Genomic DNA, 21,553 nt, shown 5'->3' with positions numbered 1-21,553 from the left:
ATTTCCTCTTGCCATTGAAGCTTAGAGCAATGTTGGAGTCACATTAACCGTGTGTATGTTTTTTGAATAAGGGTATTATCTCCAGGTAGTAGCCGTCATTCCCGCGAGGCACCCACTCTTCATTCACATCCTCTAGACTTTATGGATCCACAGTGTTTATCCCACACCCCTTTGAAGTCCTTCACGGTTCTGGTCTTCACCACTTCCTCCGGAAGGGCATTCCAGGCATCCACCACCCTCTCCGTGAAGAAATACTTCCTGACATTGGTTCTGAGTCTTCCTCCCTGGAGCTTCAAATCGTGACCCCTGGTTCTGCTGACTTTTTTCCGACGGAAAAGGTTTGTTGTTGTCTTTGGATCATTAAAACCTTTCGAGTATCTGAAAGTCTGTATCATATCACCTCTGCTCCTCCTTTCCTCCAGAGTGTACATATTTAGATTCTTCAATCTCTCCTCATAAGTCATTGATGAAGACCCTCCACCTTTTTGGTCACCCTTCTCTGGACAGCCTCCATCTTGTCTCTGTCTCTTTGGAGATACGGTCTCCAGAACTGAACACAGTACTCCAGGTGAGGCCTCACCAAGGACCTGGACAAGGGGATAATCACTTCCCTTTTCTTACTCGATATTCCTCTCTCTATGCAGCCCAGCATTCTTCTGGCTTTAGCTATCACCTTGTTTTGCCGACTTCAGATTATTAGACACTATCACCCCAAGGTCTCTCTCCTGCTCCGTGCACATCAGCCTTTCTCCCCCCATTGAATACAGTTCATTCGGATTTCCACTCCCCATATGCATGACTCTGCACTTCTTGGCATTGAATCTCAGATGCCATATCTTCGACCACTCTTCCAGCTTCCTTAAATCCCGTCTAATTCTCTCCACTCCTTCCGGCATGTCCACTCTGTTGCAGATCTTAGTGTCCTGTCCGCAAAAAGACAAACCTTACCTTCTATCCCATCCGCAATGTCGTCACAAAGATATTGAACAGGACCGGTCCCAACACCGATCCTTGTGGTACACCGCTTAAAACCACTCTCTCTTCAGAGAGAGTTCCATTTACCATCACACATTGTCTTCTGTCCGTCAACCAGTTTGTAATCCAGGCCACCACCTTGGCACTCACTCCTAAGCTTCTCATTTTATTCACCAGCCTCCTGTGCGGGACCATATCAAAAGCTTTGCTGAAATCTAAGTAGATGACATCGAGTGCTCTTCCTTGATCCAATTCCTTGGTTACCCAGTCAAAACATTCTATCAGATTTGTCTGACAGGATCTTCCCCTGGTGAATACATGCTGCCTCTGATCCAGCAATCCTCCTGACTGTAGATAGTTCACTATCCTTTCCTTCAGCAGGGTCTCCATTTCTTTTCCCACCACCGAGATGAGGCTAACCGGCCTGTAGTTTCCAGCCTCTTCTCTGTTCCCACTCTTGTGAAGCGGGACCACCACCGCTATTCTCCAGTCACTCGGCACCAATCCCATTTCTAGGGATCTATTGAACAGGTCACACAGTGGACCCACCAGCACATCTCTGAGCTCCCTCAGTATCCTGGGATGAACCTCATCAGGCCCCATGGCTTTGTCCACTTTCAGTTTCCTCAGCTCTTCCTACACATTCTCCACTGTAAATGGAGTTACATCTACTCCACTCCCCTCCAGTTTCTTGTTAACTAGCAATGGTCCTTCTCCAGGGTCTTCTTTAGTGAACACAGAACTGAAGTGTTTGTTTGTTATTTGGCTACATTTTAGCCAGATAATGAAATATCCGGCTAAAGTTTATCCTCATGTGCCCAAAACATTCAAAAGTTAGCATTTAGCTGGATAACTCAAAGTTATCCGGCTAAATGCCTCTGAATATTGACCTCTAATAGGGTCATTTACAAAATGTGTTATGGCGAGTGTTATCCATGAGTTGTTATAGCATTTTGATGAATCTAGGGGTACGTTTGTACCCGAAGCAATGGAGAGTGAAGTGATTTGCCCATGTTCACAAGCAGCAATAGCAGGATTTGAATCTTGGCTTTCATGTTTCACAGCCCGCTACTCTAACCTGTAGGGCCACTGTTCCACAAAGTTTGCAATATTGCAAACAATCCACCCTTCATTTCCTCTAGAGTAGAGGGAGGAAAAGTAATAAGGCCAAAATAAAAGGCAGATAAAGAAAGCATGACCTAATAACAGTTGAGGCCACAGGAGAGCTGAGTTGGTACCAGCAAGCTACAACTCCCCTGAAATCAATCAGATTGGTTCCAGCAGGTTTATGATGGTGGGGTACTATCTAGCAAGGCTTTGAAGACCTAGGAGGTTGGATATTTTGCCAGTGGCTTTGTTAGTTGTGCTATCTGTTTAGTTTCTCAAAGCGGTCCCAGAGAACCTAGTAGCTAGTTCTACCTGCAGAAATTACTTTGAAAATGTTCCATTTATTTATTTTGGGGGGTAGAGGGTGGGCATGGAGTAGAAAGATGTTTGCTAGTTGTAAAACATTTCCATCCCCATCTTCTCGAAGCCTAAGTTTGCAATGCTGGCTATCTATTGTGTCCTCTTTTCCTGCTGGTGTTACCTCTCCTCGCACATCTGAACACTGTTAAGAAATCCCTGCTACTTTATTAGCTAGCTTGGCCATTCATTCTATTAGTTCTGTCAGCAAACAAGGAACAAAATCCCTATTTATCCTATTTAACGGGTCATGTCATTAAATATTAATCATATGGTGAGGAAGCCATAATCTTTTTTTTCTCTTCCTACATCTCTGCTGCTACATCCCTGCCTCTCAAACTGGTTCTGAAAACTGGCAACCTGATGTCTAAATCGTCTCATACTGTAACTCTTTCAAAATCTCAGACTCTAAAGAACATTGTGTTTACCGCCTGCCCTTGAAGAATGGGGCTGTATTCCTATTTTGCACCACATGTGGGTGTGTCCTTGTGTCTCTCTCTCTCAAGCTGTGGTTCTGTTGCTTCCCTGGGTCAGAACAGGACTAGGATTGTCTCCTAGTGTCCCTCTTTTGAGTGTCAGCTGCAGATTGGTGAAAAGAGCACAGAACTGTGACTCAGGATCTAATGTCATCTCTGCTGCCTACTCTTAGAAACACCAGCTCTTTGGGACTGGGACATTACACCATGTGATTTATCTACCATGGTGCTCTGTAAGACAATGCCATAGGAACAATAATAATGTATGCAAAAGTGTGTGTCTCCCTCCTTGATATCCTCAAAGGCTGTGAAGTAGCTATGAAAGTAAACTGGCAGGTAAAAGCAGGTTGTTGTACGTGCATCTTTTTAACTCTGACATCATTGTTGTAAAGCAACTGTGAGCATGCTTATTTGTGTGTGATGGAGACTTTCTGTGGAGTCAATGTAATAAAGCATGCTGATGTTAGCACTGGTTTCTATTCCGGTTTCAGCGTACATTTTTCCCCGCAGTAACTTGAATTTAACAGGGGTTTTAGTGTGGGAAAATGTGCACTGAAACAGGAGTAAAATATAGCACTAAACTGAGCACTGGTGCTTGGAAATCCAGTGTTAATGACAGTGTTGGCTATTCTATGCAAACACCACAACAGCAGGAACCTCAATTATCTGTATCCAAAAAAATGAGGTTCTAATAATCAATATGCCTTACTATCTGTAACATACATTACATTTTATTTCAAACTACCAAACCTAGCTACGGTAGTTTTTTTTCTACGGTGCTTAAATACAATCTATAGTCTCTTGCCATGCAATGGGCTACAAATGGTGTCAGAAAAATGCACCAAAAATTCAGTTATCTGCTGTTTATTGAAAAATCAACCATATTACTGTCCTTTGTGAAATAATTGCAAGGTTAAGCTATGTCAGATACTTAGCTTGAAAAATACTGTCCAACACAGTGCAGAGGATCTCAAATAAGCTATGTTCAGAACAAACGCCCAAACCAACATAGGTCCATGTTTCGGCACACAAATGCCTGCATCAGGGATTCAGATTACCTAGAAAAAATTATTTAAATCACATTATCATAAATATCAAAATTATCAAACAAAACACAAATTAAAATGTTATTAAAACACAGCTTGACCTACTTATCTGCCTTGGTCTACTCCACAAATTTCAAAAGATGGCGGCAAACTCCACCTCAAGTGCCAGAACGTGTCACTAAGAACATAAGAAATAAGAAAATAATTTGCCATACTGGGTCAGACCAATGGTCCATCAAGCCCAGCATCCTGTTTCCAACAGTGGCCAATCCAGGCTACAAGTACCCAAATAGTATATCCCACGCTACTGATGCTAGTAATAGCAGTGGCTATTTTCTATTGGGCCGATACAGTAAAAATCACGGGAGAGCGGGCGAGCGCCCACTCTCCTGTGCGCACGATACAGTAAATAAATTTATTTAAATTAGGGTCCGCGGCAAAAAGAGGCGCTAGGAATATTAGCGCATCCCTAGCGCCTCTTTTTGGACAGGAGCGGTGGCTGTCAGCAAGTTTGACAGCCAACACTCAATTTTGCCGGCGTCGGTTCTCGAGCCCGCTGACAAGCCACAGGTTCGGAAACAGGACGCCGGCAAAATTGAGCGTCCGGTTTTCAACCCGCGAGCCCATTTTACATTTTTTACTTTCTCACAGGACAAGCAGGATGGTAGTTCTCACATATGGGCGACATCACAGGATGGAGCCCAATCACGGAAAACTTCTGTCAAAGTTTCCAGAACTTTGACTGGCCCCTACTGGGCATGCCCAGCATGGCACTAACCCTGCAGCCAGCAGGGGTCCCCCTTCAGTCTTCTTTTTTCCGCGCAGCAGTAGCCTCGCGGTAAAGGAGCTCTGAAGAGATTCCTGACAGGAATTTTCCTCACGGAATTACTTAAAGTTAAGTTGCCCCACAGGGGTCCCTCCTCTAACTTTTCTCAGTCCGCGGTACTCCAGTAAGTTTTTACCTGTTTCCTGATTACAGTCGAGTTTGGCCCTCGCGGCCTACTGGCTGTCGACTGTACCGCGGCTTGATTTTTTTCCATGGCGTCGGTTTCGTCCGTGCCTAGACTATACCCGCACCATGTCTATCACAGACCCCCATAAAGTCTGTGTAATGTGCCTAGGAAGCGAGCATAATGTCTTGACCTGCACCAAATGTGCCTTAATGACACCGAAGGGTCGCAAGGCCAGAATGGAGAAGATGGAACTTCTCTTCCGTGCTCAAACCCCGACTCAGTCCATTTCATCGACGTCGTCGGAACCGGCACAGTCAACTTCGCACCAGCATCGACCACCGACCGGTGACTGACTGGCATCAACGACTTCTCGGCCATCGACACCCTCTACTCCCCCTCAGGATCGAGGGGATCGCAGGGAGAAACATAGTCATCGACACTGTAAGACTCGGACCATCGAGGGAACAAAATCATTGACCTCGCCATCGTCCGAGCCGCTGTCGAAGAGACCCCGTCCAGGAAAGGCACCGACCATTCCTGCGACCATGTCACCGAGGCACCCGATCGGGGATCGGGAGCCACGACTCCGCCTTTAATGGTGGTCCCTCCGGCTATGCCTCTCCCTCCTTCTTCTGTTCCGGAACCGGGGCTGCTTGCTCCAGGTCTCTGAGAAGAACTGGACCGGATGGTTCAGGAGGCCATCGACAAGGCGATGCAACATCTTCAGGTTCCTCCGGCACCGACACAGGTACCACCTGTGAAACAGATCATCGACCCGATTCTAGCAGCACTGGCACCGCTGCTATTGAGAATGGAAACGCTTATGGCCGCTTTTCCACCGATGGATCCTGGGTATCCGATGCCCTCCTCACTGACAGCATCATCGGGAGGAGAAACACTGTTCCGCATCCCTCCATCGGGAGTTCTGCCTTAGCCATCGATGTCAATACGTCCCTCGCCACCGACCCGTCCATCGGCACCACGGAGTCATCCATCGATGCCCTCGATGCCTCCACTGGCGCCTTCGATGCCATCATCAGTGCCTCTGGTAATTCCTCAGTTTCCTTCGGAGCCTAGACCGGGACCTTCAGGTATCCAACCACCCTGTCCCCCTCTAGTTCCTAGAGGAACAGGTGCTGATCCTTATGATACCTGGGGTGATGATACTTCAACAGACACCGATGATTTACCTTTACCACCTTCTCCCACTGAGAGTAGGAAGCGTTCTCCTCCAGAGGACCTCTCCTTTATAAACTTTGTGAAGGAAATGTCTGAATTAGTTCCCTTTCAATTACAGACGGAACAGGATGATAGGCACCAGATGATGGAGTTGCTCCAATTCCTGGATGCCCCTAAGGTAATTACCTCTAATCCCATCCATCATGTCCTTCTGGACCTCCTCAAGAAGAACTGGGAACATCCTGGCTCCATTGCTCCAGTACACAGGAAAGCTGACACTACCTATTTGGTGCAGTCAGCCCCAGGATTTCAAAAATCACAGCTAGATCACCACTTGGTCGTGGTAGAGTCTGCACAAAAAAGGCAAAGAGGTCAAAGACTCACTCATCTGTTCCTCCTGGAAAGGAACAGAAGTTCCTAGATAACATTGGTCGCCTAGTATTCCAAAGGGCCATGCTCATCTCCCGAATTGCCGCCTATCAGCTTTATATGACCCAATATAACAGGGTCATTGTTAAGCAGATACAGGACTTCTCAGACTCCCTGCCTCAGCAATTTCAAGAACAATTACAAACCCTAATCAACAAGGGTTTTGAGGCAGGCAAGCATAAGATTAGAACATCTTATGACATTTTTGACACTTCTACCAGAGTGTCTGCACCTGCCATCTCGGCGAGGCGGTGGGCCTGGCTCAAGTCTTCTGACCTTCACCCAGAAGTACAAGACTGGTTTTCCGACCTGCCTTGTGTCGGAGATAATCTGTTTGGCAAGCAGATTCAACGGACGGTAGCAGAATTAAAAGTCCATCATTAGACCCTAAGACAGCTCTCTTGGATGCCTTCTGACTTCTCCTCAAAACAGCCTTTCAGAAAGGACTCTAAGAAGTCATTCTTCCGCCCGAAGTCTTACCCGCCACCATCCAGATCCCGTGCCACGAGACCTTATCAAAAACCGCAGTCTCGTCAAGCCCATAAGCAAAAACCACAAGCAGCTCCTCAACCAGGACCTGCTTCAGGTTTTTGACTTCCACTTAGAGAGCAGCAGCCAGATTCCTCTGTCGCACGTACCAGTGGGAGGTCGATTGTGCCACTTCCACAACTTGTGGCATTCAATCACATCTGACCAATGGGTATTGGCAATCATTGCTCAGGGTTACCATCTGAACTTTCTCGCCCTGCCACCGGACTCCCCACCTCTACCGACGGGGAGAACATCTGAACACTCCATTCTTCTGGATCAAGAGGTTTCCCTCCTTCTCTAGTCAAGAGCAATAGAACCCGTTCCATACTACAGCAAGGCCTAGGGTTCTATTCCCGGTACTTCCTAATCCCCAAAAAATCGGGAGGTGTCTGTCCTATTCTAGACCTACGGGCCCTCAACAAGTACCTTCAACGAGAAAAGTTCAAGATGGTCACCTTGGGATCGCTTCTACCTCTTCTACAAAGAGGAGACTGGCTCTGCTCTCTGGACCTCCAGGGCGCATACACCCACATTGCGATAACTCCAGCTCATCGCAAGTACCTGAGGTTTCTAGTAGGCCCCAAGCACTATCAATATCGAGTTCTCCCATTCGGCCTAGCGTTTGCACCACGAGTCTTTACAAAATGCCTTGTAGTAGTCGGAACCTTCCTCAGGACGCAAGGTGTTTATGTCTACCCCTATCTGGATGACTGGTTAATCAGGGCTCCCACTCAGCAAGCTGCTCTGTCGTCCCTCAATCTAACCTTACACACTCTGGTTTCGCTAGGATTTCTCATCAACTATGACAAATTCTACTTAGTCCCATCTCAAACCTCATCGTTCATTGGGGCAGACTTGGACACCTTACAGGCAAAAGCTTTCCTACCTCGACAACGAGCACTGACTCTTGCGTCCCTTGCTCACTAGCTGCAGTCTCAGCACTCCGCGACTGCATGCCAATTTCTCCTCCTCAGTCCATGTCACACCAATGGCCTGCTTGGCCATGAGACTCATACACTGGATTCTGAGGTCTCGATGGACTCAAGCTATTCAGCCTCTGTCGGCCATTGTTCGCATAACTGACTCACTTCTTCTGTCTCTCGCCTGGTGGAAAAATCAGACCAATCTTCTCCAGTGATTGCCGTTCCAGGTTCCAAATCCTCGAATCATTCTCACCACCGACGCTTCCAACCTCGGGTGGGGAGCCTATGTAGCCAATCTGCAGACACAAGGTTCTTGGTCTCCAGAGGAAGCCAAACACCAAATAAATTTCCTGGAACTTCAAGCAATCAGATATGCTCTCAGGGCTTTTCAGGATTGCCTCTCAAATCAAGTCATCCTGATTCAGAAGGACAACCAGGTGGCAATGTGGTACATCAACAAACAGGGAGGCACAGGCTCCTTCCTTCTGTGTCAGGAAGCTGCGCAGATTGGGAGGAAGCTCTCTCCCATTCAGTGTACCTCAGGGCCACCTGGTTACCGGGAGTGGACAATGTCCTGGCAGACAAGCTGAGTTGCGTCTTTCAACCGCACGAGTGGTCTCTCAACCCCTCGGTAGCGAACTTCATCTTCCAACAATGGGGATATCCTCTGATAGATCTCTTTGCCTCCCCACAAAACTGCAAAGTGGAGAACTACTGCTCTCTCATTCGCAGCAAACAAACACTCTCAACCCAGAAACGCATTCTCCCTCTCTTGGGCAACTGGTCTGCTCTACACATTTCCACCACTTCCTCTTCTCTCGAAGACTCTCGTGAAGTTACGTCAGGACAAGGGAACCATGATCCTGATAGCACCTCACTGGCCACGCCAAGTGTGGTTTCCAATACTTCAGGACCTCTCCATCCGCAGGCACATTCCCTTGGGAAAGGACCCGCTTCTGATCACGCAAAACGACGGGTGCCTACGACATCCCAATCTTCAAGCCTTGTCCCTGATGGCATGGATGTTGAAAGGTTAATCCTTCAGCCACTTAACCTCTCTGAACCAGTTTCCCGTGTCTTGATTGCTTCACGGAAGCCTTCCACGAGAAAAAGCTTACTCTTACAAATGGAAAAGGTTCACGTCATGGTGCTCTTCTCAGTCCCTCGACCCCTTTTCCTGTCCAATCCCGAAATTTCTGGACTATCTCTGGCATCTATCAGAGTCAGGTCTTAAGACTTCCTCCATTAGAATGCATGTCAGTGTGGTAGCCGCCTTCTATAAAGGTTGGGGGATGTCTCTATATCAGTACACCCCCTTGTAACATGTTTTTTGAAGGGCTTGCTCCTCATCAAGCCTCCGCTACGTCCTCCGGCCCCTTCTTGGGACCTTAATCTAGTTCTGGGTCGGCTCATGAAACCACCATTCGAACCTCTTCACTCTTGTGAACTTCGATATCTCACATGGAAAGTGATTTTCCTTTTGGCTATCACTTCAGCTCGTAGAGTTAGTGAATTCCAGGCTCTAGTTACCTATCCTTACACTAAACTTCTGCAGGACCGGGCGGTACTCCGCACTCACCCGAAATTCTTACCTAAGGTACTTTCGGATTTTCATCTGAATCAATCCATCATACCACCTACCTTTTTTCCCAGGCCCCATGCCAACCCAGGAGAACAGGCTCTGCATTCCCTTGACTGTAAACGGGCTCTAGCGTTTTACCTAGACCGTACAGCAGCCCACAGGGAAAACACTCAATTGTTTGTCTCTTTCCACCCTAACAAGTTAGGGAAGTCTGTGGGTAAGCAGACTCTCTCCTCCTGGTTGGCGGACTGCATATCCTTTTGCTATCAGCAAGCGGGCATTCCATTTCAAGACCGTGTTAAAGCGCACTCTGTGAGGGCCATGGCGATTTCAGTAGCACACCTGACATTTGCAGGGCTGCAACTTGGAGTTCTCTCCACACCTTTGCAGCCCACTATTGCTTGGACAAAGCCAGAAGACAAGATTCCATCTTCGGCCAGTCTGTCCTTCGTAACCTGTTTATGTGACGAACCCACACCCTTCCGCCTGCCTGGTGGGGTTCAGGATGCCCTCTGCCAAATTCCACCCCAGTTGTTGTGCCTGTTGCACGCCTTTGGGTACATTTGGTGCATGTTCGGACATCCTCAGCTCGGTACTCACCCATATGTGAGGACTACCATCCTGCTTGTCCTGTGAGAAAGCAAATGTTGCTTACCTTTAACAGGTGTTCTCACACGACAGCAGGATGTTAGTCCTCACGAAACCCGCCCGCCGCCCCACGGTGTTGGGTTCGTAACGTTTTGTTATTTTATTTTTCGGCACTGCCTGTAGCTTTCAAATAAGACTGAAGGGGGACCCCTGCTGGCTGCAGGGTTAGTGCCATGCTGGGCATGCCCAGTAGGGGCCAGTCAAAGTTCTGGAAACTGACAGAAGTTTTCCGTGATTGGGCTCCATCCTGTGATGTCACCCATATGTGAGGACTAACATCCTGCTGTCCTATGAGAATACCTGTTACAGGAAAGCAACATTTGCTTTTTTTTTTTTTTTTTTAAACTTTTGGGGCCTCAGACTTAATATCGCCATGATATTAAGTCGGAGGGTGCACAGAATAGCAGTTTTTACTGCTTTTCTGTGCACTTCCCCGGCAGAAATTAACTGCTACCTTTGGGTAGGCGCTAATTTCTTAAAAGTAAAATGTGTGGCTTGGCTGCACATTTTACTTACTGTATCGCGCGGGAATACCTAATAGGGCCATCAATATGCATTTGCATGTTGCGGGCGCTATTCGGTTCGGGGGGGGTTGGACGCGCGTTTTCGACGAGCTATTACCCCTTACTGTAGGTGCCAGCCCCAGAAAGACAGGTACTGTATATTGTAAGGAGTATGACAAAAATGGACTTGCGTGCCCAATAAGCTTGGCCATATTCTTACATGCAAGGCTATTTGGGCAAGGAATGCCAAGTGAATCAAAGGGCAAATTCTCTGAGGTAGGCACCCATAGATGAACAGCTCACATTCTTTTGTGCTCAAGGTGGGATATCTAGTACCAGTTATGCACTATTTGGCTGGAGTTGCCCTCTCTAAAGAGCTTATCTTTTGATTTCATTTGGTTTGCCTTGCATGTGATATTATTCCTAAATTATTATGTATAGCACCAGTCTTGCACACATGGCTGTTTTGGTCACACTCCTTCCAACTTCTCACACCTGTTTTGAAGCACTTTTCCACATATTTTCAGGTGAGCTCACCTATTTCTTTTACTCCTACTTGATTTACTGCAGCTCACTGGTCAACATATTTCTACCTCATAAGTAAAACTGGTGCTAAAAATTAGTATGGGTTTTACTGCATATTTTATTACATCTGTCCTATGTGCATGTTATTAAGTGGCCATGGCAATGGACATATTTTACATGTTTTCTGAAGTAGAGGGCATTTATACTGCATGTCATTCAGTGATTTACGTTTAGGAGAGCAAGGAATTCTACTGCATGTTTCTCAGCGAGTATCAAGGACCCCAGTTACAAGTTGTACAGTTTCTGGAGGAGGGAAAAGAAGGGATGCTATATTCTGTTTTCAGAGGATGTGGCAATAAAAAGAGAAAGAGGCTGTGCGTTTCCTCAACTGATTAGGAAGCCATAAATCTCCTGCTCTAGGTGGGCGAGCTACTACTCCCTGTAAGCAGCGATTTACAGATACATAGACATGATAATTTCTGCTCCATGCAGCTGACATTTGCAAACGATTTGCTACTTTCCTTGCTTTGATGCATGCGTCTGCCTGGGCGCTCTCGCCCTTCCTCAGCATGAGCCTCTGTTGAGGGTTAGTGGGGGCGGGGGAGAGAGAGTCTTGCGCCTGCACTGGGACAGAGGGCGTACTGCAGATCATACGCTGCTGACCCGGGAAAGGGGCCAGCGCAGCTCCCGACAGCTGTCGTGACGCCCCTCCCCGCACCATAGGGTGACTGGAACAGCAGATTAATAGCCTGCGGCCGGGATTGGCTCACGGGCCCGCCCGCTTCACTCTCATTGGCTGCCCAGCCCGTCCGTCAAGGCAGTCCCAGACGCTGAGGGTCATTTAAGTTAACAGAACAGAAAGAAATAAATAATTAAAAATAAAAAAAATAAAAAGAGCCAACTAAGCCCAGAGATTGGAAATGCGTAGAAAGTGGAAGCCGTCCCGGAGCACACTAACCTGCTGGCTCTGTCCATTTCACCTTACCAGCTCAAAAACACTAATCGAAACTGACAGTTTCCATAAACTTCCCTGCAAACGAACGGGAACAAAACAAACCCAATATATCTTTATAGATATAATGTCCGACTTTATAGATTAATTGTTTCTGTTCGTCTCACACGACAGCAGAACGCAGTGAATTGAGAAAACTATCGTTTGATACTCGGTGGAAAAAAATAAAATAAAAACCGTTTCGGATATGCCGGAGAGGAATTCTAAAGCCGCCTTTCTCAAGGTTTGTTTTTTTTTTTTGTCAGCCTTAAAACACCCCCCTATATATACTTTTAAGAGTGACCACCCCCCCCCCCGACTCAATTGAGACTACACGTATCATCAGCTTTATACGAGCAATCTCCTGAAGTGCCATGCAATACAACCCCCCCCCCCCCCCATTTCCTTCCCAAACCGCCGTTTTCATTATTTTAGAGCTAGGATGGGAACGTTGATCAAGAAGGCGCTCCCCCACCCCGGAGGACTGAAGGCTAAAGTGAGTCCTCCAATGAAATCAGAAGGTAGTACTTCCCTTAAAGGGAAATTTTATTTTAAAGGGGAGGTCCATGTTTTCTCTTTCCCAGGGGGAGGCATATATAAAACAGGGTCATGCTCTTCTCTGGAGACCACAGCAGGGATGGCTGTCTCGTAAAGTCCAGACTCTCGCCTATAGCTGTCATCTTACTCGAGGTGACAACGATGGGGGATCCAGTGCTGGTTTTGCCCATTACCAGTATGCATTTGTAGTTCTGATATTCTCGGTGAATTTATGGAGACAATCAGAACTGCAAATCCATCTACACCATATGGCCAAACCAGAACTGCAGGTGAGGTGGAACATACTTTTCCTTGGTGCTATTTGCCCTGGAGGTAAAGGCCAAGAGTGAAAACAGATACAGATAAGGGGTGCTTGTTTCTCTCTTTTTAAAGGAGAAATTACTACTTACCTGATAATTTCCTTTCATGGGAGGGTCAGTCCCAACAAGTGGATTATGCACCTCTGCCAGCAGATGGAGACAAAGCAAAAGCTGATGTCAGGCTATATCGTCCTGCCTGACATCAACCCGCCAGTATTCTCTGGAAAAACCAAAGTGTGGACAAACCTGATTAAACTTGACAATTATTAGCAACAGGCAACCATTCATGTTTCTTAACAAACCAGAACACTAAACTCAGCCAAAAGAAGGTACATATCTAGCAAACAGACAGGTCGATACAGCAAGGCCACGTTAGAAAGAGTGTGGCAGTGCCGGGCGTACCCTCGTTCCCCGCACGCACAGTCCTGCTCACATACCGCTCGATACTCTATTTAAATTGCTTGCAAATGCAAGCCGCGTCTGCGAAGCGTTAGGCGAAGGGTTAGGCCCGCGCAACCCATTTTACTGTATAGGCGCTTAATACAGCACCTATACAGTATCCTGGGTGCACTGGTACCTGTCATTTCAAATGTCATTTCAACTGACATTTGAAATGACAGGTACCAGGAAGTGGATGGTTCCCCCCTTCCCGAAGCAAGGCGCAGGCGAAAATTAAAACAAAAGTGTAAAAAAACAAAAGTGTAAAAAAAAGTTAACTTACTGGTGGGAGCGGGCGGGCGTGCGTTCGAAGCGGGAGCGAGTTCATAGAGGCGGTAGCCGGCGGGCGCGCGTTTATCCAGGCGGCGGCGGTGGGAGCCGGCGGTCGGGTGATTGTCAGCCCTCTCCCCTCCTCCCGAAGCAAGGCGCGAAAGCAGCCTTGCTCCAGGAGGAGGGGAGACAGGACTGGCAGTGTAAAGCGAAAAAAAAGTAGCAAGAGCGAGGGGAGAGAGGACGGGCTATCCTACGCTCGGGATTGCCAGTCCCCCCTCCCCTCCTCCCGAGGCAGGCATGAAAAGCAGCCTTGCTCCAGGAGGAGGAGAGAGGACTGGCAGTGTGAAGCGACCAAGCAACTTACTTTTTTTGCAGCCCTCCGGAGGAGACGGCCATCAGCAGAAACGGATCGCTGCTCCCGGCGAAGATGGACGCCTGCATGGGGGAAAGCGGCCCCTGTGCGTGCAATTGGCCGCTCAAGATGTGACGTCACATGCCGTGACGCCAAACGTCGTGACGTCACGTCTTGAGCGGCCAATTGCACGCACAGGGGCCGCTTTCCCCCGTGCAGGCATCCATCTTTGCCGGGAGGCAGGGGAGGGGAGCCGCGATCCGTTTCTGCTGATGGCCGCTCAAGACGTGACGTCCATCTTCCTGAGCAGCTGGAGGCAGGAGAGGGGAGCCGCGGACGTCTTCGCCGATGTCCGGATGGAGGGCTGCAAAAAGTAAGTCGCTTTATACTGCCAGTCTCCTCCTCCCTCCTCCCGGAGCAAGGCTGCTTTTCGTGCCTGCCTCGGGAGGAGGGGAGGGAGGACTGGCAATCCCGAGTGTAGGATTGCCCGTCCTCTCCCCTCTCGCAATTTTTTTTTTCGCTTTTTTTTTGCTTCCGGAGGAGGGGAGAGGACTGGGGCTGCCCCGGAGACCGGCACCCATGGACGCGGCCAGGGCAGGAGAGCGGGGGCTGGGGGAAAGTTTGCCGCCTACCCTTACCCCTGCCTCTAACGCAGGGGTAGGGGTAGACGGTAAGTTAGCAGGTTAAACGCGCGGCAAAACGGCAGGGTAAAAAAGGGATAGTCGGGGCGCGCGTTACTGGATGGTAGGGAATAGCTAATTCGATCGTTTGCATGCAATATACATACCATGTGCGGAAGGGGTTGCCCGGGGATTTTAGGACGCGATAGGAGTAGGTTAAAGGGGATAGTGTATCGCAGGAAGGGCTAACGCGGCCGGAAAGTGAGTAGAACGCGGGTTAGGAGCGGGGTAAACGCGGCCGCACTTTACTGGATAGACCTGAGAGCTAGAGAAACCACTTACCAACCACTTATCAACGAAGAGCAGGAATCATACTCTGCATTGCTCGCCCTAAGAAGGCTAACCACAAAATCTAAATCCAGCAGTCGAGGGCGTCTGGGATTGACCTACCCATCATTAAAGGAAAGGAAATTATCAGCTAAGTAGTTATTTCTCTTTCCTTAGCTTTCGGGTAGGTCATTCCCAATGAGTGGGATGTACAAAAGCTAATCATGAAAAGGGCAGTGGCCCAGTCAAAATTGCCCGGGCAAAAGCGGCGTCCTCCCTAGCCCTTAACATCCAAGCGGTAATGCTTGGAGAAGGTTTGCAAAGATGACCATGTCTCTGCTCAGCATATTTTAGCAGGTGACAACAAATGAAGCTCTGCCCATGATACCGCCTGAGCTCTTGTGGAATGTGGTCTAATCTTTTTCTGTAAGGCAACTTCAGCAGCCACATAGGCTACCGTAATGACCTCTTTAACCCAGCGGGCAATCGTTGCCCACATCGCTGATGCTCCCTGCTTACCTCTACCATGGAGCACAAACAGACCATCAGACTTCCAAACAATCTTAAACATTTTCAAGTAGTGCAGTAAATGACACTTGACGTCCAAGGAATGCAAAACGCGGTACTCAGCTTCATCTCTGTCCCTATCCAAGGTAGGCAGAGAAATGGACTGATTCAAATTAAAGTCCGAAACAACTTTGGGCAAAAAAGAAGGCCCAGTCCGAAGCTAATCTTCACACAGACAAAAGGTTCGCAGCAGGAAAGAGCTTGTAGCTCTGAGACCCGACGAGCCGAACAGATTGGTACCAGAAAGACTGTATTCAAAGTAAGCAGCTGCAAGGAAAGAGTACACAGCGGTTGAAAAGTCGGACCTGCCAAGAACTTGAGGACCAAATTAAGATCCCACAAAGGCACCAGAAGCCACAATGGGGGACAAAGATGTTTAACTCCCTGCAAGAAACAGGACACATCCGGATGGGAAGACAAAAACCCTCCATTGACTCTTCCCCTGTAAAAGCCAGTGCCGCAACTTGAAACTTCAAGGATTTAAGGACCAAACCCTTACGCAAACTGTCCTGTAAAAATTCACAAATCAAAGGAATATCCACCTTGAGTAGCTGAGTACCTCGCTCAGAACACCAGGCCTCAAAGACCTTCCAAACTCTAATAGTAGCTAGAGGAGCAGAAAATTTCCAGGCCCGAAGAAGAGTGGAAATTACAGGAGATGAATAACCATGCTTTAGTAGCTGAGCCCTTTCAATGGCTAAACCATAAGACAGAATCGACCCAGATCCTCATGCAGAAAGGGCCCCTGACATAACAGATCTGTCTGAGAGGGAAGCCGGAGGGCACTGCACACCAGAAGTCTCTGGAGATCAGCATACCAGGGCCTTCAAGCCCAATCTAGAATCATTAAAAGGATGGTGTTGATTTGACTTACAATCTTCTGTATCATCCTGCTTATTAAAGGCCAAGGCAGGAACACATACAGCAAGGCACCACGTGGCCACTCCTGAACAAGAACGTCTATGCCCCTCACCTTTGGGTCCCACCTGAAAAAGCATGGAACTTTCACATTGTTGAAGTTCGCCAACAGATCTAGATTCGATAAGCCCCAATGATCCACCAGGAGCTGAAAGGCTGCGTCCGCCAGCTCCCATTCTCTTGGTTCCAAGCTTCTCCTGCTGAGGAAATCAGCTCTGCTATTATCCTTAATGGCAATGTGAGAGGTGGAGATGCTTAGGAGATGCTGCTCCATCCATACCATAAGCGCATCTATCTCCTCTGACATCTGTTGACTTTTAGTTCCACCCTGATGATTGATGTAAGCTACCATTGTTGCAATGTCCGACATTATCTGGACTGCCCAAGCCTCTAGCCGCTTGGCAAATCGCAGGCACGCCAACTGAACTACTCTGGACTCCAGTCTGTTGATGTTACACTGCCATTCCACTGCATTCTAGCGCCCTTGCACCACCAACTCCTGAGTGTGTACCAGCCAGCCCCAGAGGCTCTCATTTGTCGTGAGTTGCAACCAATACAGCATCATCAGGGAAATTCCCTTCCTGAGATGGTCCACATGTAACCACCAGTTCAGCTGGGATTTCATCTCTAGCAGAAGGAGCAGCCTCACCCCATAATTCTGCAACTGCAGACCCAATCTGGAAAGCAAGGCGTGCTGAAGAGGGTGCGTATATATGAACCACTTCTATTGTGGCACCCATCAACCCCGGGACCAGAAAATAAGACTACTTGATCAGATGAACAGAGTTCCACAGGGATCTGACTTGCAGCATCAACAAGCAGATCCGAGACTCTGGCAGAAACATTCTGCCCTGCCTTTAATCAAAATCGAACCCAGAAATACTCTAGGGCCTGAGATGGCTGAAAATAGCTCTTGGCCAGATTCACCACCCAGCCTAGTTCCAGTAGCAAGGAAACCAACCTGCAGGAAACACAAACACTCTCTTCCAATGTCTTGGTTCGAATTAGCCAGTCGTCCAGATAGGAGTGAACTAGAATGCCCTCCTTGTGAAGGGCCACCGCTACCACAACCATGCCCATGTATAAAGTCCTGGATGCTGTGGTTAGTCCGAAAGGCAAGGCCTGAAACTGGTAATGACTGGCCAGGATGGCAAATTGCAGGCACTGCTGATATTCCTTACCGGAATATGCAGATACACCTCCGTCAGATCCAGAGGCAGTCCCCTGCTTGAACTGCCATTATGACAGAGCGCAGTTTCCATCCTGAAATGTGTGATTCAGATTTCAGTTGACACCTTTGAGATCCAGTACTGGTCAAAACAACCCTTCCTTCTTGTCATGACAAAATAAATGGAATATTGGCCCATATCTTGCTGCGATTTGGGAACAGGAATCACCGCTTTCAGAATCAGCCATTGTAATGTCACTTCCACTTCTATTCTCTTCTGAGGGGGGTTGCATGGAGAGACCATGAAGGCATCTGGAGGAATGCAAAGAAATTTTAGAGCATAACCATTCCGAACCACTTTGAGAATCCATTGATCCGAAGTAATCTGTATTCACCTGTGATAACCAGGATAGATAACCACCTATCTCCTGTACCAAAGGTGAGCCTGCAAACCTCCATTGGGAAAACAGAGGGGCTCTGCCTCTAGAGCTCGTATCTTTTTGAGTACCTCGGGGGGGCAAAAGGACTGCGGAAGGAATAGGATCTCTGGGAAGAACCTCCCCTATAAGGCCAAAACCACCGATAGTCTTGAGGGTGGTCATTTGCCCAAGAAGACTGGGAAACTGGCTTTTTATCCTCCAAATGTGGGTATCTCCCTATTTACTTGCCATGTTTCCAATTCATTGCCAAAGAAAAGCAAGCCTTTGAAAGGCAGCTTAGTAAGACAGGACTTTGAAATAGTATCTGCGGACCAGTTGTGCAGCCACAGCTGTCACCTGGCCACAATAACTGAAGCAGCTTCTCTGGCAGCTGTGCATACCGAGTCACAGCCTGCATCAGCCAAGGCGGCGGCCTCCGATTCTACCATAGATGCCAAATCGGTCCCAACGCCACCAGACTCTTGACAAAAATGCAAATAGCCCAAGCTACCAAGGCGCAACAAGAAACAATTTGCAAGTTCATTGTCACTGTCTCAAAGGCTTGCTTCAGGATAGCCTCAACCTCCTATCCTGAGCATCCTTCAGAGCTGCACCTTCCTCTATGGGAATGGTGTTACGTTTTGTGACAGAACACACCAAGGCATCCACCTTAGGAAAATGCAACTGCTCTCTGGCCTGCGGATCCAAGTGGTATAAACCCGCTAAGACTCATTCTCCTTTAAAGGACGCTTCTGGTGCATTCTATTCCAGATCAATCAACTCCTGGATTGCATCCAAGAGGGGGAAGAAACAAGAAGCCTTGCGCAGGGTGACCAAACTAGGATCCTTCTTCTGGGTCCCCAAGGAGTCCAGCCCAGCCACTCAAAGGATCTTCAGGGTCGGAGATATCAGATCTGGCAACTCATCTCTTTGAAAGAAATGTAGAAGAGTTCTATATGGCTCCAAATCTGGGGGAATATCTCCTTCCTCACCAGAAGAGCCGCCATCATCAGAATCATCCTGATCCCCTGTAATCGATCTCTGTCAGACCACACTGCGCCACTGTGCTTGACTGTGGAGACAGGCAGAGGAGCACTCGGAGCGCCTGGACCTACCTTAGTAGGAACTGCCGCTTCAGCAGACTGGCCCTGTAAAAATGTCTGCAATCCCTGGAAGAATTCCACTCAGGAAAAGAAGTCTGGGTCCAATCTAGGCCCCATAGGCACAAACCTGACATCCTGTGAGACAGTGTCCCCTGAGGACTCTATTCACAAACCAATCAAGGGAGGAGACACCCCTACATTGTCTTCCTTGGTCCCATTTCCCTCAGATCAAGGAGAAGGATCATTGTCAGCAAAATTGGAAGGAGATAAATCTCCCCAAGCATCCAGATAGTGCTGACAAGGGCTTAAAGAAAGCTCCGGCTGAAGGGCTCTGCTGTGGCAGGCAACACAGAGAGATAGTCGCTTAGGTTTCTTCGCAGTAGTTGCCATGCTGTAAGCGCACAGCCCTATGAAGGTTCGCGCCTAGCCTTTCCATGCATACAAGTATTATATTTGAATTTTGATCAGAATAGTGCAAATAAAATCTGTGCAAGCTCAAGTGTCTGAAGCACGTCTATATCTCTGGTATATCAGCATTATTCCAGATTCAAAAAGGGACAGTAGGTCCCACCAAAAGGTAGACTAAATGTTTTCAGTTTACAACTAGTTTTCTTAAAGCTATACAGATTAAACACATACTTATTTCCCTATACTTTTTATTTATGTAAAGAAAACAAATCTAAAACATTACTAAATCAGTTTAATGTATACATAATTTTAATATTATTGTACACTGCCGTGATCTTATCTGTAATGATGGTATATAATATAATGGATTAATAGGATTTAGCTCAATTAAATTACAATAGTGCTCATCAGCATGATAGGTTGGTCAGTTTGGTTTTCAGGATATCTACTATGAATATGGGTGAAATACATATGCATACAATGGACACAGCACCTGCAGATATACCTCATGCATATTCATTGTGACTTTCCTGAAAGCCAGACCTGTTTCAAGCATGAATGACCAGAGCTGCTCCTTATAATCAGATGCTCCCAACAGTGACTGCTGCCACTTCTACAGCTTTGCTGGCTACCAATCTTCTAGCTCTGGTCAACTCTGGTCCTTAAGAGCCACAAATAAGCCTGGTTTTCAGGATATCCACAATGAATATGATTGAGATTTTTTGCAATGGAGGCAGTGCAAATTAATTGTGGATATCTTGAAAACCTGGTATGTTTATCCTTCTTGAGGACCAGAGTTCGCTAGCCCTAATTTGGGTTGCCTGCTGCCTCAGGTGACCCCCCCCCCCCCCCCAAAGAGGCTGATTCAGTTCTGGTTTTGCCTCACTGCATCTTTGTTCTTGTAATTTCTCTGCGAAAGATAAGGACAAGTCCATTGATAAAAGGAAGGAAAATCAGAACTGGACCATCCTGTTGAAATTGACCTGAGGTCGGTGGAATTTGTGCCCCAATAGACTGGAAAATCTCTTTCCTATTTTTTTTTAATCTTCGTTTAGAGCTAGTCCTGAAAATGCTGACACCTGGCTGAGCACAGGCTTAAAACTGAGAGAAGACGCGCACATAAAATGTTTTCTCCTAGCAAACCAGCTCACTGTGGGCCACTGTCCCTTCCATCTCGCCAAGGTCTGGCACAGGCATGCAGGTGAAGCCGTTACGGACAAATTTGCTGTTTTATTTTGGAAGGCAGTCGCTGACGTCTGTAACTTTACATAGTCTATGGGACGAGGTATCATCGGCGAACAAAGTTACTCGTAGGTACTATATACCATGAGAAAGATCTTTTCATCGTCTTTCAAACAGTAGTGGGTTTTTAAAAAAGAATTTTCAGATATTCTTAGGCCGAGTTTAAGCCATTTTTTAATTTACACAAACTACGCCGGCATATAAAATCATGTGGCAGCAGGTCGTCATAACAACGGCCCAGCAGCATGAGATCAGAGAAGGGGGGAGGGGGAGAGGAAGCTCTTAAAGAGGCCATGTCACGGAGGCACGAAGGGAAACAAAGCCAACAGCAATTTATCGCCCTTCCGCGGAGTCCCTTCCACTGCACGCGGGGGTGGACAAAGCAAGTACCCACTGTCATGCCAATAAAGTTTATTAAATCCAAATCATTGAAGGGGAACGCACAGTTCGGTGGAGAGGCTCACGCCCTGTAAGTATCTTCGGTTTACTTACTCACTGGCTGGCTGAAGCAAGCTTGCGCACGCGCTCGAGGGTCCTATCCTAAGTGCGAGTAGCTGGCTCGTGCCAATGAGGGCCAAGTGGGCGGTCGCAAAGCTGTGCGCGTCAAAGTCTGCGGAGAGGGTAGAGTTGAGCATA

General features: G+C 47.6%; 1 protein-coding gene and 1 long non-coding RNA gene across 2 annotated transcripts in view; one reads left to right on the top strand and one right to left on the bottom strand.

Annotated features, from left to right (window-relative positions):
- Positions 1 to 1,970: 1,970 nt before the first annotated feature.
- Positions 1,971 to 21,545, bottom strand: LOC115076645. The gene is made up of 3 exons (XR_003852821.1): positions 21,410 to 21,545; positions 4,067 to 4,139; positions 1,971 to 3,973 (listed from the first exon to the last, which is right to left on the bottom strand). It is a non-coding gene; the product is annotated as an uncharacterized LOC115076645 (long non-coding RNA).
- The window catches only part of ZBTB20 (zinc finger and BTB domain containing 20), a 1,517,062-nt gene continuing 1,516,742 nt past the window's right edge, over positions 21,234 to 21,553 (top strand). Inside the window, exon 1 of the mRNA XM_029578313.1 lies at positions 21,234 to 21,386. The gene's annotated coding sequence lies outside the window, so the exon portion shown is untranslated. The remainder of the gene's footprint in view (positions 21,387 to 21,553) is intronic.

This window comes from Rhinatrema bivittatum, chromosome 15 (genome assembly GCF_901001135.1).
Source record: "Rhinatrema bivittatum chromosome 15, aRhiBiv1.1, whole genome shotgun sequence".
NCBI classification, from domain to species: Eukaryota; Metazoa; Chordata; class Amphibia; order Gymnophiona; family Rhinatrematidae; genus Rhinatrema; species Rhinatrema bivittatum.
Note: the sequence above shows the minus strand (reverse complement) of the source record. Positions and strands in the feature narration are given on the sequence as shown.